Source organism: Bombina bombina, chromosome 7 (genome assembly GCF_027579735.1).
Source record: "Bombina bombina isolate aBomBom1 chromosome 7, aBomBom1.pri, whole genome shotgun sequence".
Lineage (NCBI taxonomy): Eukaryota > Metazoa > Chordata > Amphibia > Anura > Bombinatoridae > Bombina > Bombina bombina.
Window position 1 is genome coordinate 513,020,666 of NC_069505.1, and position 16,823 is coordinate 513,037,488.

The 16,823-nt window shown below is 41.6% G+C and overlaps 1 protein-coding gene across 2 annotated transcripts in view; it reads right to left on the reverse strand.

The window, feature by feature from the left end:
- Positions 1-16,823, reverse strand: part of LOC128666923 (oocyte zinc finger protein XlCOF6.1) — a 138,434-nt gene that overhangs the window by 61,296 nt on the left and 60,315 nt on the right. The window lies entirely within an intron of this gene.

Here is a 16,823-nt window from a genome sequence, read left to right on the forward strand (position 1 = left end):
TGCAACTGTGTTACAGTCATTCAGAGCAGCTAATACCTCCCCAAGCAATACACGGAGGTTCTCAAGCTTAAATTTAAAATTAGAAATCTCTGAATCAGGTTTCCCCGAGTCAGAGATGTCACCCACAGACTGAAGCTCTCCGTCCTCATGTTCTGCATACTGTGACGCAGTATCAGACATGGCTCTAACAGCATTTGCGCGCTCGGTATCTCTCCTAACCCCAGAGCTATCGCGCTTGCCTCTTAATTCAGGCAATCTAGATAATACCTCTGACAGGGTATTATTCATGATTGCAGCCATGTCCTGCAAGGTAATCGCTATGGGCGTCCCTGATGTAATTGGCGCCATATTAGCGTGCGTCCCCTGAGCGGGAGGCGAAGGGTCTGACACGTGGGGAGAGTTAGTCGGCATAACTTCCCCCTCGACAGAACCCTCTGGTGATAATTCTTTTATAGATAAAGACTGATCTTTACTGTTTAAGGTGAAATCAATACATTTAGTACACATTCTCCTATGGGGCTCCACCATGGCTTTCAAACATAATGAACAAGTAGGTTCCTCTGTGTCAGACATGTTTAAACAGACTAGCAATGAGACTAGCAAGCTTGGAAAACACTTTAAAACAAGTTTACAAGCAATATAAAAAACGTTACTGCGCCTTTAAGAAACACAAATTTTCACAAATTTTGAAATAACAGTGAAAAAATGCAGTTACACTAACGAAATTTTTACAGTGTATGTAATAAGTTAGCAAAGCATTGCAACCACTTGCAAATGGATGATTAACCCCTTAATACCAAAAACGGAATAACAAATGACAAAAACGTTTTTTAAACAGTCACAACAACTGCCACAGCTCTACTGTGGCTTTTTACCTCCCTCAATACGACTTTTGAAGCCTTTTGAGCCCTCCAGAGAAGTCCTGGATCATGCAGGAAGAAGCTGGATGTCTGTGTCTGTAATTTTTGCTGTGCAAAAAAAAACGCCAAAATAGGCCCCTCCCACTCATATTACAACAGTGGGAAGCCTCAGGGAACTGTTTCTAGGCAAAATTCAAGCCAGCCATGTGGAAAAAACTAGGCCCCAATAAGTTTTTTCACCAAACATATGTAAAAAACGATTAAACATGCCAGCAAACGTTTTAAAATACACTTTTATAAGAGTATGTATCTCTATTAATAAGCCTGATACCAGTCGCTATCACTGCATTTAAGGCTTTACTTACATTACTTCGGTATCAGCAGCATTTTCTAGCAAATTCCATCCCTAGAAAAATATTTTAACTGCACATACCTTATTGCAGGAAAACCTGCACGCTATTCCCCCTCTGAAGTTACCTCACTCCTCAGAATATGTGAGAACAGCAAAGGATCTTAGTTACTTCTGCTAAGATCATAGAAAACGCAGGCAGATTCTTCTTCTAAATACTGCCTGAGATAAACAGTACACTCCGGTACCATTTAAAAATAACAAACTTTTGATTGAAGAAATAAAGTAAGTAAATAAGTATAAAACACCACAGTCCTCTTACGACCTCCATCTTAGTTGAGAGTTGCAAGAGAATGACTGGATATGGCAGTGAGGAGAGGAGCTATATAGCAGCTCTGCTGTGGGTGATCCTCTTGCAACTTCCTGTTGGGAAGGAGAATATCCCACAAGTAATGGATCATCCGTGGACTGGATACACTTAACAAGAGAAAACTTCTGACACTTCTCTGCCAACCTCCTGTGACGAAAAGCAAAGAATGACTGGGGGATGAGGGAAGTGGGGGAGGTATTTAAGCCTTTGGCTGGGGTGTCTTTGCCTCCTCCTGGTGGCCAGGTTCTGTATTCCCACAAGTAATGAGTGCAGCTGTGGACTCTCCCTGTATTTAGAATGAAATAATTTTTCTGTAGTATAGCTGCCACCCCTCAATTCCCTACCCCCCTCCCAGATCCCTTTTCCCAACATTTATTCACTCCTCCCTCTCCTTCTTTCCCATACATTTTACTGAATGTAAATGTAGCGCGCACGCCCCCGCCCCCTTGTGCACTCCCGCACAATTGCACGCATTTCAGGGACACAGGATCCGGAACTGATCAGCGATGGTCGGCTCACCCGCCTCCCTGCTATGGCTCCCACCCACCAACGATCGGCAAAATCGCTAGCCGATTTAGAGAGGGCCACAGAGTGTTCTCTCTGCACCGGTGGGTAAAAAAAGGGTATTGCAGTGATGTCTATATATCAAGGTATCACTGCAATACCTTGAAAGCGTCTGGAAGCAATCACGATCGTTTCCAGCGCTTGAAACCCCAGAGGCACGTCCTTGGTCGTTAAGGGGTTACACTTTCATGATTCAGATAGGGCATGCAATTTTAAACAACTTTCCAATGTACTTTTATTATTGAATTTGCTTTGTTCTCGTGGTATTCTTTTTGAAAGCTAAACAGGCTTAAAATGCTTTCTAAACCACCTCTTATCTCAGTGCATTTTTACAGTTTTTCACAGCTAGACAGAGCTAGTTCATGTGTATCATACATAACACTGTGCTCACTCCTGTGGAGTTATTTATGAGTCAGCAGTGATTGGCCAAAATGCATATCTGCCAAAAGAACTGAAATAAAGGGGCAGTTTGCAGAGATTTAGATACAAGGTAATCACAGAAGTAAAACGTATATTAATATAACTGTGTTAGTTATGCAAAACTGGGGAATGGGTAATAAAGGGAGTAGCTATCTTTTTAAAAAAAACAAAATTTATGCTTACCTGATAAATTTATTTCTCTTGTGGTGTATCCAGTCCACGGATTCATCCATTACTTGTGGGATATTCTCCTTCCCAACAGGAAGCTGCAAGAGGATCACCCACAGCAGAGCTGTCTATACAGCTCCTCCCCTAACTGCCACCCCCAGTCATTCGACCGAAGACAAGCAAGAGAAAGGAGAAACTATAGGGTGCAGTGGTGACTGTAGTTTAAAAAATAAATAACACCTGCCTTAAAATGACAGGGCGGGCCGTGGACTGGATACACCACAAGAGAAATAAATTTATCAGGTAAGCATAAATTTTGTTTTCTCTTGTAAGGTGTATCCAGTCCACGGATTCATCCATTACTTGTGGGATACCAATACCAAAGCTATAGGACACGGATGAAGGGAGGGACAAGGCAGGCGCTTAAACAGAGGGCACCACTGCCTGTAAGACCTTTCTCCCAAAAACAGCCTCCGAAGAAGCAAAAGTATCAAATTTGTAGAATTTGGAAAAGGTATGAAGCCAAGACCAAGTCGCCGCCTTACAAATCTGTTCAACAGAAGCCTCATTTTTAAAAGCCCATGTGGAAGCTACCGCTCTATTGAAATGAGCTGTAATTCTCTCAGGAGGCTGCTGGCCAGCAGTCTCGTAAGCAAAGCGGATTATGCTTCTTAACCAAAAGGAAAGAGAAGTTGCCAAAGCCTTTTGGCCTCTCCTCTGTCCAGAGTAAACCACAAACAAAGCAGATGTTTGACGAAAATCTTTACTGGCTTGTAAATAGAATTTTAAAGCAAGGACCACATCAAGATTGTGTGATAGACGTTCCTTCTTTGAAGAAGGATTAGGACATAGTGAAGGAACAACAATCTCCTGATTGATAATCTTATTAGATACCACATTAGGAAGAAACCCAGGTTTGGTACGCAACACTACCTTATCAGCATGGAAAATGAGATAAGGAGAATCGCATTGTAAAGCCGATAACTCCGAAACTCGTCGAGCCGAGGAGATGGCTACCAAAAACAGAACTTTCCAAGACAACAGCTTGATATCTATGGAATGCAAAGGTTCAAACGGAACCCCTTGAAGAACTTTAAGAACTAAATTTAGACTCCATGGCGGAGCCACAGGTTTAAACACAGGCTTGATTCGAACTAAAGCCTGACAAAACGCCTGGACGTCTGGAGTATTAGCCAGACGCTTGTGCAAAAGAATAGACAGAGCAGAAATCTGTCCCTTTAAGGAACTAGCCGACAATCCCTTCTCCAATCCTTCTTGGAGAAAAGATAATATTCTAGGAATCCTGACCTTACTCCATGAGTAACCCTTGGATTCACACCAATGAAGATATTTACACCATATCTTATGATAGATTTTCCTGGTAACCGGCTTTCGAGTCTGAATTAAGGTATCAATGACCGATTCAGAGAAACCACGCTTTGATAAAATCAAGCGTTCAATCTCCAAGCAGTCAGACGCAGAGAAATTAGGTTTGGATGGTTGAAAGGACCCTGAAGTAGAAGGTCCTGCCTCAGCGGTAGGGTCCATGGTAGACAGGATGACATGTCCACCAGGTCTGCATACCAAGTCCTGAAATGGCCACGCAGGTGCTATCAAAATAACCGAAGCTCTCTCCTGCCTGATCTTGGCAATCAGACGAGGGAGCAGAGGAAACGGTGGAAACACATAAGCCAGGTTGAAGGACCAAGGCGCTGCTAGAGCATCTATCAGCGTTGCCTTGGGGTCCCTGGACCTGGTCCTGTAACAAGGAAGCTTGGCGTTCTGGCGAGACGCCATGAGATCCAGTTCTGGTTTGCCCCAAAGTTGAATCAACTGAGCAAATATCTCCGGATGGAGTTCCCATTCTCCCGGATGAAAAGTCTGCCGACTTAGAAGATCCGCCTCCCAGTTCTCGACACCTGGGATATGGATAGCTGATAGATGGCAAGAGTGAACCTCTGCCCATAGAATTATCTTTGAAACCTCCAACATTGCTAGGGAACTCCTTGTTCCCCCCTGATGGTTGATGTAGGCTACAGTCGTGATATTGTCCGACTGAAATCTGATGAATCTGACCCCAGCTAGCTGAGGCCACGCTTGAAGAGCATTGAAAATCGCTCTTAGTTCCAGAATGTTTATCGGAAGGAGTGCCTCCTCCTGAGTCCATGAGCCCTGAGCCTTCATGGAGTTCCAGACTGCACCCCAGCCCAGAAGGCTGGCATCTGTCGTTACTATAGTCCAATCTGGCCTGCGGAAGCTCATCCCCTTGGACAGATGGACCTGACATAGCCACCAGAGAAGAGAATCCCTGGTTTCTTGATCCAGATTTAGTAGAGGGGACAAATCTGTGTAATCCCCATTCCACTGACTGAGCATGCAAAGTTGCAGCGGTCTGAGATGTAGGCGGGCAAACGGTACTATGTCCATTGCCGCTACCATTAAACCGATTACTTCCATACACTGAGCCACTGAAGGACGAGAAGTGGAATAAAGAACACAGCAAGAGTCTAGAAGTTTTGACAATCTGGCCTTCGTTAGATAAATCTTCATTTCTACCGAATCTATCAGAGTCCCTAGGAATGAAACTCTTGTTAGAGGTGATAGAGAACTCTTTTCTTCGTTCACCTTCCACCCATGGGACCTCAGAAATGCCAGAACAATGTCTGTATGGGACCTTGCGATTTGAAAAGTCGACGCCTGTATCAGAATGTCGTCTAAGTAAGGGGCTACTGCTATACCCCGCGGCCTTAGGACCGCTAGGAGGGACCCTAGAACCTTCGTGAAGATTCTTGGTGCCGTGGCCAACCCGAAGGGAAGAGCCACAAACTGGTAGTGCTTGTCTAGAAAGGCAAACCTGAGAAAACAATGATGATCTTTGTGTATCGGGATGTGAAGATAAGCATCCTTTAAGTCTACGGTAGTCATATATTGACCCTCCGGGATCATGGGAAGGATGGTTCGAATAGTCTCCATCTTGAAATTTGTTAAAGATCTTGAGATCTAAGATTGGTCTGAATGTTCCCTCTTTCTTGGGAACCACAAACAGATTTGAATAGAAGCCCTGCCCCTGTTCCTCCTTTAGAACTGGGTGGATCACTCCCATAACTAGGAGGTCTTGAACACAATGTAAGAATGCCTCTCTCTTTATCTGGTTTACAGATAAATGTGAGAGATGAAATCTCCCTTTTAGGGGAGAGGTTTTGAATTCCAGAAGATAACCCTTGGACACAATTTCCAATGCCCAGGGATCCTGGACATCTCTTGCCCAAGCCTGGGCGAAGAGAGAAAGTCTGCCCCCTACTAGATCCGTTTCTGGATCGGGGGCTGCTCCTTCATGCTGTCTTAGAGGCAGCAGCAGGCTTTTTGGCCTGTTTCCCCTTGTTCCAAGCCTGGTTAAGTCTCCAGACCGGCTTAGACTGGGCAAAAGTTCCCTCTTGCTTTGTGTTAGAGGAAGTTGAAGCTGCGCCACTCTTCAAGTTTCGAAAGGGCCGAAAACTAGACTGTTTGGTCCTTAATTTGTTGGGCCTGTCTTGAGGAAGGGCGTGACCTTTTCCTCCAGTGATGTCAGAAATGATCTCCTTCAGTCCAGGCCCGAATAGGGTCTGTCCTTTGAAGGGAATGTTGAGAAGTTTAGACTGACCAGGATTTAAGCCATAGCGCCCTAGGCGCCTGAATAGCAAAACCTGAATTTTTAGCCGTTAGCTTGGTTAAATTAACAACGGCGTCAGTAACAAATGAATTGGCTAGCTTAAGGGCCCTAAGTTTGTCAATAATATCTTCCAACGGGGTTTCAACCTGTAGAGCCTCCTCTAGAGACTCAAACCAGAAAGCCGCAGCAGCAGTGACTGGGGCAATGCATGCAAGAGGCTGGAGAATAAAACCTTGTTGAATAAAAATTTTCTTAAGGTAACCCTCTAATTTTTTGTCCATTGGATCTAGAAAAGCACAACTGTCCTCGACAGGGATAGTGGTACGCTTAGCTAGAGTAGAAACTGCTCCCTCCACCTTAGGGACCGTCTGCCACAAGTCCCGTGTAGCGGCGTCTATAGGAAACATCTTTTTAAAAACAGGAGGGGGAGAGAACGGTACACCTGGTCTATCCCATTCCTTAGTAATAATTTCAGAAAACCTCTTAGGGATAGGAAAAACATCAGTGTAAGTAGGTACTGCATAGTATTTATCCAATCTACATAATTTCTCTGGGACTACAATAGCGTCACAGTCGTCCAGAGTTGCTAAGACCTCCCTGAGCAATATGCGGAGGTGCTCAAGCTTAAATTTAAATATAGACATATCAGAATCAGGTTGAAGTATCTTCCCTGAATCAGAAAAATCACCCACAGATTGAAGCTCCCCTGCTTCAGCTTCAGTACATTGTGAGGGTGTATCAGACATAGCCACTAAAGCGTCAGAGAGCTCTGTATTTATTCTAGTCCCAGAGCTGTCTCGCTTTCCTTGCAATCCTGGCAGTTAAGATAATACCTCTGTAAGGGTATGATTCATAACTGCCGCCATGTCTTGTAAGGTATACGCAATGGGCGCGCTAGATGTACTTGGCGTCCCCTGAGCGGGAGTTATAGGTTCTGACACGTGGGGAGAGTTAGACGGCATAACTTCCTCCTTGTCAATTTCTTCTGGTAATAAATTTTTTAAAACCAGAATATGGTCTTTGTAATCTATAGTAAAATCAGTGCATTTGGTACACATTCTAAGAGGGGGTTCCACAATGGCTTCTAAACATAATGAACAATGAGTTTCCTCTATGTCAGACATGTTTAAACAGACTAGTAATGAGACCAGCAAGCTTGGAAAACACTTTAATAACTGTGAACAAGCAAAAAATAAAAACGGTACTGTGTCTTTAAGAGAAAAAAACAATCACAGAAACTGCAAAACAGTGAAAAAAAAGCAGTAAAATTTACAAAAATTTTACAGTGTGTATAATAGACTGAAATAGCATTGCACCCACTTGCAAATGGATGATTAACACCTTAGTTTCAAAACCGGATTAAAAAAACGATATAACCGTTTTTTAACAGTCACAACCAACTGCCACAGCTCTACTGTGGCTCCTACCTGCCCATACAATGACTTTGGAAGGCACAAAAACCCTTTAGAGAGGTCCTATATGTTCAGGGGACTCCTTCAGGGAAGCTGGATGTCTCAAGCTGCAAAAACTACTGCACAATTAAGGCGCGAAAATAGGCCCCTCCCAACATGTACTCACAGTGAGAGGGCCTTAAAAAACTATCCCTAGGCAAAATCTAGTCAGCCATGTGGAAAAACTGGGCCCCGGAATAAAGTTTTATCACCATTTGTAATAAACGTTTATACACATCAAGCAAACGTTATATCTATTAAGTAATGAGTAAATAACAAAAATATTACCCTTTACAGCAAGCATGATACCAGTCGTTATTAAATCACTGTAATCAGGCTTACCTTAAATAAATCAGGCACTGTCAGCATTTTCTAGCTTATCATCTCTCTAGAAAATTTAAAACTGCACATACCTCAGAGCAGGTAATCCTGCACGCTATTCCCCCAGCTGAAGTTACCCATCTCTTCAGTTATGTATGAGAACAGCAGTGGATCTTAGTTACAAACCGCTAAGATCATCAACTTTCTGCCTGAGGCTAAAATAGTACAACTCCGGTACCATTTGAAAATAATAAACTTTTGATTGAATATAAACTACATTAATGCACCACATCTCTCTAGCTACTGCCCTTGTCGACAGCTGCAAGAGAATGACTGGGGGTGGCAGTTAGGGGAGGAGCTATATAGACAGCTCTGCTGTGGGTGATCCTCTTGCAGCTTCCGGTTGGGAAGGAGAATATCCCACAAGTAATGGATGAATCCGTGGACTGCATACACCTTACAAGAGAAATACATTTCAAGTAGACTGTCCTTTTAAGTAAAATAGAGGATTGGAATTCTAAAAAATATACAGAATAGCATTATAGTGAAACCAGTAGATAAGGGAGGCAGGGTAGAAGTGATGGATAATTAGTAGTATATTAAAGTGATTGTAAAGTCAGCCTCCTGTCTAAACAGCTGTGTAACAGTTATCCCAAAATAACCTGACTTTCATTCATCAAATTTTACGTTTTCTAATGGATACCTGTATTTTCTTAATCTTCTATTAATTTTCGGCAAAATCATCCTCCTCCCGGCATTCGCGCTCCGTTGCTGCCTTTTTTGATTGACGTCTTAATAGCCAATAACGGCTCTAACCACGGGGGGACCCACCCCCTTACCATGACGTAATACGTCCTTATTGCGCATGCGTTTGTTTGCGGTGCAGAGCTAATCTATTGTAAGCTCGTGCACATTTTGCGCATGCGCAATAGAAGTAAACACGGCGTCGCATTAGGATTATATACGGAGTCCTGTCATTTCCTCTGTATTGTAACGCTTGGATTAGTGGATCTGAAAGGGCTCCGTATATACGTTTTATTTATTTTAGCTATGTCACCAACTATGTTTATGAAGAGAATGCAATATAGGAGTAACGCATGCGCAATGCAAAATATACACGGGAGCGCGCAGTGCCGATACGTAAACAGCGGGTGGGACCGCTGTTTACGTAATATGGAGGAAAACTAGCAAACAGTGAGTGGGAGGAGCGGGTAAGTGAATGATCGATATTAAATATATATCATAAAAACGAAATCATAGATTATATTAAAAATTTATTGTGGCGGTATGCTTAATCGGATGATTCCCTACCAAACTATATTATACAAACCTGAAAAATTTACATTCACTTTAAAGGGACAGTCTAGTCCAAATGTTGTATTGTTTAAAAAAGATAGATAATCCCTTTATTACCTATTCCCCAATTTTGCATAACCAACATGGTTATATTAATATACTTTTTACCTCTGTGATTACCTTGTATTTAAGCCTCTGCAGACCGCCCCTTATCTAAGTTCTTTTGACAGACATGCATTTTAGCCAATCAGTGCTGACTCATAAATAACGCCACGGGAGTGAGCAGAATGTTATCTATATGGCATTTTAGCCAATAAGTGCTGACTCAAATTCCTCCACAGGAGTGAGCACAATGGTATCTATATGACAAACATGAACTAGCAATGTCTTGCTGTAAAAAGCTATAAAAGCAAAATGTATGCTTACCTGATAATTCTTTTTCTTTCTGGACATGGAGAGTCCACAATGTCATTTCAATTACTAGTGGGATATTCACTCCTGGCCAGCAGGAGGAGGCAAAGAGCACCACAGCAAAGCTGTTAAGTGTCACTTCCCTTACCCATAAGCCCCAGTCATTCAGCTGAAGAGAAATGGTAAAAGAAGATAACACAAAGGTGCAGAGGTGCCTGAGGTTTAGTAAAAAAAAAATACTGTCTAATTTTAAGGGTGTGGTCATGGACTCTCCATGTCCGGAAAGAAAGAAATTGATCAGGTAAGCATACATTTTGTTTTCTTTCCTAAGACATGGAGAGTCCACAACGTCATTCCAATTATTAGTGGGAACCAATACCTAAGCTAGAGGACACTAAATAAATAGGGAGGGAGAACAAGACAGGTAGATCTAAACAGAAGGCACCACCGCTTGAAGAACCTTTCTCCCAAAAGAAGCATCAGCCGAGGTAAAAGTATCAAATTTGTAGAATTTGGAAAAAGTATGCAGAGAGGACCAAGTTGTAGCCTTGCAAATCTGTTCTACAAAAGCTTCATTTTTGAAAGCCCAAGAAGAGGAGACAGCCCTAGTGGAATGAGTTGTAAGTCTCTCAGGAGGCTGCTGTCTAGCAATCTCATAAGCAAAACGAATCATACTTCTCAACTAGAAGGAAAGAAAAGTAGCAGTAGCCTTGTGACCCTTACACTTTCCTGAAAAACAAACAAATAGGGTGGTGATGTCCAACTGGAACCTGATAAACCGAGCTAAGGACAATTGAGGCCAAGCCATCAGAGCATTGAATATCACTCTCAACTCCAAGATGTTTATAGGGAGAGAAGACTCCTCCCGAGTCCATAGGCCCTGAGCCTTTAACGAGTCCCAGACTGCTTACCAGCCTAGCAGGCTGGTGTCCGTGGTCACGATCACCCAGGAGGGTCTCCTGAAGCATGTGCCCTGAGACAGATGATCCAGAGAAATCCACCACGAGAGAGAGTCTCTTTTCAACTGGTCCAGATCTATCCTCTGAGACAGATCCGAATGGTCTCCGTTCCATTGTCTGAGCATGCATAGTTGCAGAGCTCTCAAATGGAATCGAGATAAGGGAATGATGTCCATGGAAGCGACCATCAGACCAACTACCTCCATACATTGAGCCACTGATAGCCGAACAGTAGACTGTAGAGAAATGCAAGAGGAGAGAAGTTTGGATTTCCTGACATCCATCACAAAAATCGTCATAGACAGGGAATCTATGAAGGTCCCTAAGAAACAAACCCTTGTAGCTGGAACAAGGGAACTCTTCTCCAGATTCAGTTTCCATCCGTGGGAACGTATAAAAGGCAACAAAAACAGAATTTATGTTTACCTGATAAATTACTTTCTCCAACGGTGTGTCCGGTCCACGGCGTCATCCTTACTTGTGGGATATTCTCCTCCCCAACAGGAAATGGCAAAGAGCCCAGCAAAGCTGGTCACATGATCCCTCCTAGGCTCCGCCTACCCCAGTCATTCGACCGACGTTAAGGAGGAATATTTGCATAGGAGAAACCATATGGAACCGTGGTGACTGTAGTTAAAGAAAATAAATTATCAGACCTGATTAAAAAAACCAGGGCGGGCCGTGGACCGGACACACCGTTGGAGAAAGTAATTTATCAGGTAAACATAAATTCTGTTTTCTCCAACATAGGTGTGTCCGGTCCACGGCGTCATCCTTACTTGTGGGAACCAATACCAAAGCTTTAGGACACGGATGAAGGGAGGGAGCAAATCAGGTCACCTAAATGGAAGGCACCACGGCTTGCAAAACCTTTCTCCCAAAAATAGCCTCAGAAGAAGCAAAAGTATCAAACTTGTAAAATTTGGTAAAAGTGTGCAGTGAAGACCAAGTCGCTGCCCTACATATCTGATCAACAGAAGCCTCGTTCTTGAAGGCCCATGTGGAAGCCACAGCCCTAGTGGAATGAGCTGTGATTCTTTCGGGAGGCTGCCGTCCGGCAGTCTCGTAAGCCAATCTGATGATGCTTTTAATCCAAAAAGAGAGAGAGGTAGAAGTTGCTTTTTGACCTCTCCTTTTACCAGAATAAACAACAAACAAGGAAGATGTTTGTCTAAAATCCTTTGTAGCATCTAAATAGAATTTTAGAGCGCGAACAACATCCAAATTGTGCAACAAACGTTCCTTCTTTGAAACTGGTTTCGGACACAGAGAAGGTACGATAATCTCCTGGTTAATGTTTTTGTTAGAAACAACTTTTGGAAGAAAACCAGGTTTAGTACGTAAAACCACCTTATCTGCATGGAACACCAGATAAGGAGGAGAACACTGCAGAGCAGATAATTCTGAAACTCTTCTAGCAGAAGAAATTGCAACTAAAAACAAAACTTTCCAAGATAATAACTTAATATCAACGGAATGTAAGGGTTCAAACGGAACCCCCTGAAGAACTGAAAGAACTAAATTGCGAAAAAACATGAAGGAATTGTGCAAAATTCACCAAATTTTCACCACAGTGTCTTAAAGCCTTAAAAGTATTGCACACCAAATTTGGAAGCTTTAACCCTTAAAATAACGGAACCGGAGCCGTTTTAAACTTTAACCCCTTTACAGTCCCTGGTATCTGCTTTGCTGAGACCCAACCAAGCCCAAAGGGGAATACGATACCAAATGACGCCTTCAGAAAGTCTTTTCTAAGTATCAGAGCTCCTCACACATGCGACTGCATGCCATGCCTCTCAAAAACAAGTGCGCCACACCGGCGCGAAAATGAGGCTCTGCTTATGCTTTGGGAAAGCCCCTAAGGAATAAGGTGTCTAATACAGTGCCTGCCGATATTCTTATATCAAAATACCCAGATAAAAAAAACTCTAAGCCATCTCCGTGGAGATGTTGCCTGTACAACGGCAAAGAGAATGACTGGGGTAGGCGGAGCCTAGGAGGGATCATGTGACCAGCTTTGCTGGGCTCTTTGCCATTTCCTGTTGGGGAGGAGAATATCCCACAAGTAAGGATGACGCCGTGGACCGGACACACCTATGTTGGAGAAATCTCTGTATGAGAGTTTGCTTGTTGAAAAGATGGCACCTGAACCAATATGTTGTCCAGATAAGGCGCCACCGCAATTCCCCGAGACCTGACAACTGTCAAGAGAGTCCCCAGAACCTTTGAGAAGATTCTAGGAGCTGTGACAAGGCCAAATGGAAGAGCAACAAACTGAAAAAACTTGTCCTGAAAAGCAAATCTCAGGTACTGGTGATGTTCCCTGTGAAAGGGAACATGAAGATAGGCATCCTTAAGATCTATGGTCGTCATGAACTGACCCTCTTGGACCAACAGAAGAATGGAATGAATGGTCTCCATTTTGAAGGACAGAAGCCTGAGAAACTTGTTTAGCATTTTTAAGTCTAAAATGGGTCGAAATGTTCCCTCTTTTTTGGAACCACAAACAGATTTGAATAAAATCCTAGACCCTGTTAAACAGATATTTATTAATAAAACATGGAAAGTGCAAACAACTATATAAGCAATGAATAACTTGTAATAATGATTGGGGTAGCTGTAGTATCAGATGGATACTCCTGCAACTAAAAAAGAGAGTACAATAGCTAATTCAATTGCTGTTGTGCAATAGAGAAGTGTATGCTAATGCATCTAGGACCTAGTCGACTGGTGAATCAGACTAACAATGATAAATGAATAAAACAAAAATAAAAATAAAACAACCAAACAATAAGTATGTGAATACTAAATAGACAGATAATGTAAAGGTTTAAAACAATAAACTAAGTGCTACCTATAAGTGCTAATATAAGCATACAAAGCTGTGCAAAAAATTAAATATGAACAAATATATAAAAAATAATATAATATAATTAGTATATATTTAGTACACGTGTACAAAAAATATGTGAAAAGTGATATAGTCCTTGTGGCCAAAAAAGAAAAATATGAAAACGAAAAATAATGTTCAAAATCCCATGGGATGTGATCCTTAAAGTCTTTCAGAGTGTCACAATAGTAATGAACAAATCGTCAAGGAATCCTAAATGGTAAGGATAATGGTCTATGAGAAGCTGCCCTCCTAGAGACGTCCTTAAGGGCAAGTGGTGCTACCTATGAAAATAAAATAAAAAAGACCATGTGCAAAAACCGATATGCTAAGTGAGTCTATCAGAAACTGACTCACCCGGGAAGAATAGACACCTCCTTGTAGTCCGGTCTACGCGTTTCGGCCCTATGATGGGCCTTTCTCAAGACATAAGGAGGTGTAATTTGGTTGGACCATGTAAGTGGTTCTTCAACCAATCAGAGGTTTAGAATTAGCCGCCAAAAAATGCGCCGGCTTGCACACACACGTCTCCTGTATACAGCGTTGTGGGTACTTCCGGTTATGATTACGTGTCTTCCGGTTTGCGGAAAAAAGTCACATCCGGTTTTCCACTTTTACGTTACTTCCGAATTAGGAGTATGCGGTGGCCATATTGTATAAGGGCAAGGAAATAAGTAAATGTGAAATATATACAGCGATACAGGTTAAAATTAAAAGGAGGCATCTATTCTTCCCAATGCTAATAAACTTGATGGTACGATAATATCAAAAGCATATGGTATACTCTTAAAATTTTTTAAATACATACTAAAGTCATATTGTAGTTATATGCCACTAACAATAGCAACCGTAGCATGTTTATTGCGGAAGTCCCTTTATATATAGCATAAAGAGAATATTTCAATTAAGATATTCCTAATTAAAAATGTCTTTGTAAAAAAACTATGTAAAAGGAAACTGTATAAAAAAAACTATATCAAAATGTAATCTTGAACAATATTATACTGATCAATTCATATCAAACAGAGGATACCAATAGTTAACTAAGAAATACCAATAGTTAACTAAGAAGTGGTCCCTGATTCTATGTAAAGTGGCTCAAAAGATATCATAGCGAACTTATATATATTATTAGGAATGACATAATAGAAAACCATAAATGATTGTGAGGTAAGGAAATATTATAAATATAATGTTTATACATGCAGTAATAGCCGGTGGGATATACATTAGGACTTGACAATCTTAGGTCTCCAGAGTGACCAGCCCTAGCCCCATATATACTAGCTAGTACGAACATACATACATATAGGACTATAGTGAGTTTGTTGTTTGAAGTATTTACTCAAAGGTCAGTCGCCCCTTACAGAGTGTATACTGTAATTAAAATAATACAGACAAGTCAAAACTACGCAGAGAGGAGCCAGTCAGGTGTATGTCAGGAAAGACAATGACCATACATGGTGTGTAGAAAATTTACACACCATGTATGGTCATTGTCTTTCTTTTTAATTTTAACCTTATTTTATTCCTGTATCGCTGTATATATTTCACATTTACTCCTTTCCTTGCCCTTATACAATATGGCCACCGCATACTCCTAATCCGGAAGTAACGTAAAAGCGGAAAACTGGATGTGACTTTTTTTCCGAAATACGTAATCATAACCGGAAGTACCCACGACGCTGTATACAGGAGACGTGCGCGCAAGCCGGCGCATTTTTTGGCGGCTAATTCTAAACCTCTGATTGGTTGTAGAACCACTTATATGGTCCAACCAAATTACACCTCCTTATGTCTTGAGAAAGGCCCATCATAGGGCCGAAACGCGTAGACCGGACTACAAGGAGGTGTCTATTCTTCCCGGGTGAGTCAGTTTCTGATAGACTCACTTAGCATGGTTTTTTGCACATGGTCTTTTTTATTTTATTTTCATAGGTAACACCACTTGCCCTTAAGGACGTCTCTAGGAGGGCAGCTTCTCATAGACCATTATCCTTACCATTTAGGATTCCTTGACGATTTGTTCATTACTATTGTGACACTCTGAAAGACTTTAAGGATCACATCCCATGGGATTTTGAACATTATTTTTCATTATCATTTTTTTCTTTTTTGGCCACAAGGACTATATCACTTTTCACATATTTTTTGTACACGTGTACTAAATATATACTTCTTATCTTATATTATTTTTTATACATTTGTTCATATTTCATTTTTTGCACAGCTTTGTATGCTTATATTAGCACTTATAGGTAGAACTTAGTTTATTGTTTTAAACCTTTGCATTATCTGTCTATTTAGTATTCACATACTTATTGTTTGGTTGTTTTATTTTTATTTTTGTTTTATTCATTTATCATTGTTAGTCTGACTCACCAGTCGACTAGGTCCTAGATGCATTAGCATACACTTCTCTATTGCACAACAGCAATTGAATTAGCTATTGTACTCTCTTTTTTAGTTGCAGGAGTATCCATCTGATACTACAGCTACCCCAATCATTATTACAAGTTATTAATAGCTTATATAGTTGTTTGCACTTCCAATGTTTTATTAATAAATATCTGTTTTTACTCTTTTAACCTTGAACATCACCCTTAGCCTTTTCAGCGCTCCTGTATTTTGTTTTTCACTGTAATTTCATTCCTGGACCTTTGTTAGGAGGTACCTATACAGTGAGCTTGGTGAGTTTACCCAGGCGCTGCTTATTACATTTTGTTTGATTTGAAACTGGAACAATCACTCCCAATGAGGAGAGGTCCTGAACGCACTTTAATAATGCCTCTCTTTTTACCTGATCCGCAGATAACCTTGAGAGGAGAAATCTGCCTTTGGGAGGACGAGATTTGAATTCTATTTTGTAACCCTGAGATACTATGTCCACAGCCCAAGGATCTGGGACATCTCATATCCATGCTTGACAAAACAGGGAAAGTCTGCCCCCCAATTGATCCGATCCTGGACCGCGGACAGACCCTTCATGCTGACTTAGACTCAGCTGAGGGTTTATTTGATTGCTTACTCTTGTTCCAAGACTGATTGGGTCTCCAAGAAGACTTGGACTGCTCCTGCTTGGAAGAGGGATAGACTTTTGACCTTTGAAGTCCCT